Genomic DNA, 3,511 nt, shown 5'->3' on the forward strand with positions numbered 1-3,511 from the left:
TATATGGGGGTTGCTCTTGCTCATGTATGGATCATGGATTACATGAGCAAATGGGCTAAGCTTGTTATAACTTATAATATCTATCTGATGTTGTTGATGAGATGAGATGTCACACTCCTAAAATCCGACCTACTCTACTAATAAATGGATTCAAACCAAACATCACAATCAAGTTTTAACCTAATAGATAGGTTAGATTAGGTAAATTTACCAAGAGATACATTTTGCCAAAAAGACGTTTACATCTTGTATTTGGAAGTAAAGTACCAAAAAATCATCTTTCCTAAAAATGTAATTAAATATATCGACAATATCTAATAAGAAAAAGTGAACCATATATGAATGTGAGAGTAGTCCCTTTCAACCATCTCAATCGCACCCCTGGAAGGCTGGAATGGGAACCATTGAACCAAGAAAAAAAAAAGCTTTTCTCATGTCTGCAGATGAGGTTCTTCCCATCAATATTTTAGATTATATTGTGTGTAGCATAATAGTAGAGACTAGACTAGAGATAAATAAATAGATTATATTATGGACTACTCACTCGTCTGTCTACAGACTTCCAATGCTTGTGGCTGGAAAACAATATGTATATAATATTTAAAGATCTTGCAGAAGATGAAACCAAACATGTATGTATAACGCCTAGTTTCCGAGTTTAACAAAAGAAAAGAAAAGAAAAGAAAGTCACGAGAGAAAGGAAAGGAAAACAAAATTTTATTTTGTGTTTCCGAAAAATTAATCATTTTGTTCTTTCTTTCCAAATCGGAAGGAAAGTTAGGAGGGAAAGTGATCATTCAATTTCCCCACACTTCCTTCCTTTAATGAAACTCGAGAATACCAATTTCTTTTATTTTCTTCTCATTTCCATCAATTTCTTTTATTTTCTCTTGTCAAGTTGAACTCGGGACGGGGTGTAACTCTAAACAAAATATAAAAAAAAGTACAATCCATCTAGTCTTTATTTTTAATGATAAATCTTCACTTAATTTATGTTATATACAGATTGAATGAAGACAAGACCAACATTTCATGTCTCATATCTCTCTGGCTGACCCGGTATATAATTTGGCTGGATAGCTTTAAGATATTCGTTTGTTTGTAATTATTAAAAAGTTATAATCTTTGTTTAATATTTAATAGGGTCAAAGTAGGAAATTAATCATATTGACGAGCTATACTAAACCCAATTTGAGGTTTATATTGGTTTATAAGTGTTTAATGTGCATTTATATCGACAAGACTAGGAAAAAAAGACAATGAGTTATGTTGCACATAGAATAGAAAAGTAGTAGCAATAAATATAAAGCGTTAAGTTTCTCAAAAGAAAGATGATATTTATTTTTTTCACACTCAAGACTCAAGAGAGTTCAATTTAATCCCCACACATGACAAAATGCAGATGTTGAACAATTCAATTAAAATGGAGCTCACCCAAGAGCCATTGGGGACAAAAACATACAAAACAAGCTATTCTCATGTGATTGAAGACTCTCTCTACTATCACAATCATGTAATAGTTTGATGCCTTTTCATGCTTTAAATAGAATTTCAACCAAAGAAAACCATGTTCCCAACACACCAAGAATAACACCCAAAACAATCATCACCAAATCCCACATAAGTTCCTCCTTCCCCAACTCATTTTTGAAGGCATTGTAATGAAATAAAGAAGGCAACACCAAACCCAATATGCAACAAGTACTACTCCCAACAAGCGATAAAAAATCAGTAAAATTTGGAACAAAAAGAGCCACCAAACTCACCACCATAACCAACACCCATCTCATCCATAAACAATACCTTCCTTCCCAATACCTTCTTTCCATTACCTCATAAACAGGATTCATCATCAACGGAAATGTGAAAAACAGATTTATACAGAGTCCCAATTGTACCATAGAACTAAGCACACCTTTACCCATATTAGCAGTAATAATATCTCTTGTGTTCTCACCAAAAGCAAAGTAACCCAACACCCCAAAGAATCCATACATGGCAGCAATGATCATCATCGCCCATCCCAACACCGCTCCAAACTTTTTCTTGTCTCTGGCTTCTGATTCCAGTGGTAATGCCATTCCGATTCCTTCGAAGGAAAAGAGGGCGACTCCGAGACCATAACAGAACATGGGAAAGGTACCAAATGCGTGGACATTTATGGTGTTTTTCAAGAAAACGGTGACGTCTTCCACCATTACGACACCCATTGCACTAACGTCGACGATGTCAGCGAAGATACTCAAGGGGGCTAAAAGGGTTAACGTTGGAATCGCGTTTAATCCTAACTGGAATGGGAAACAACTCCAGATGTAGAACGTTTTGGCTTTCAATCCCCAAATGTAAGGGCTCGTGTTTAAATAATGGGGTGATTCGGTTGGGGTTGCATGGAATAGATTGGCTAAGGTATTACCGATGAAGATGAGGTATCCTACGCAAAAACCGGCTTGGGATGCTATAATCATTACATCGACGGCGAGACGACCGATTGGGCCACAGACGGCGAACCCCAGATCGCCGAAAGAATTGATTTTGGAATATGTAAGAGGGGATTCGAGTTTTCGTCGGGTTACGATAAGGAGCATCATGCCACGGTAGGCGAGGCCGGAGACGGCGAAGATCATCACGAATCCCGTGACCCAACCGGTGCGCATGAAGGTATAAGGGAGACCAAGAACGCCGGCACCCACGATCGCGATGAAGACGTTAGCGAAGGTCTTGGGCGTCGACGACAACGAATCGTCGTAGTTTCCGAGAAGAGGGGAGTCTTCCCGAGGAACCGATCGTGGGGGGGCGTTGGAGGAGGAAGTTGCCTCATGTTTCTTGTCGAAACCCATGTTGCATAAATCTAAACGACGGACGATCGCAATCCCTTTCTGCACAGTTCTGGAGAAGATGATCGATTGACTTTGGGAAAAAACAGCATAGATCAAGAATTAGTGATGAAATAAATGGTGGGTCGTGGGAGATAATGAATCAAAAGGAAATGGAGTGTTGTGAGGATTTCAATATAGGAACATGTGAAAAGCTGCTTGCCTTTCACCTTTTTCTATTTTAAGATTTCCTTGACCATGGACTTCAATGAAGGTTTTTGCCTAGTACTTCAATTTGGAATTTTGTGGTGGGTATAGGTGGAATCCGTGAATGGATGAAATTTGCTTGGTTGACATTCTTTGCGCACAATTTTCAAACATCACATTTGAATTTGAGTCAAGGATTTTTTTATTTTTTTATTTTTTTATTTTATTACTATTATTTTTTTTTATATACAAACAAATTGTTTTCTTTATGAAAATTGTCACTAGATTATATATTATATATTATGTTGGCTATGATTTCGTAAAGTATGTAAGTTGAAACTCAATTAAATATTGTACTGTTAACTAATTACAAAAAAAACTCATTATCTATTTTTTTTTAATATCGTTTTATATCTTCCGGCTAGTTTTGATTAGTTTTATATCTTCCGGTTAGTTTTGATTAAATTTAGTTTTGATAAAATTTTCATTTT

General features: G+C 36.4%; 1 pseudogene; it reads right to left on the bottom strand.

Moving 5' to 3' along the window:
• Positions 1-1,369: 1,369 nt before the first annotated feature.
• LOC145125389 (amino acid transporter AVT3B pseudogene) lies at positions 1,370-3,109 on the bottom strand (annotated as a pseudogene).
• Between the last annotated feature and the right edge of the window lie 402 nt (positions 3,110-3,511).

The sequence above is a fragment of the Lactuca virosa genome, chromosome 7 (assembly GCF_052849685.1).
Source record: "Lactuca virosa cultivar CGN04683 chromosome 7, Lactuca_virosa_CGN04683_v6, whole genome shotgun sequence".
Taxonomy (NCBI): domain Eukaryota; kingdom Viridiplantae; phylum Streptophyta; class Magnoliopsida; order Asterales; family Asteraceae; genus Lactuca; species Lactuca virosa.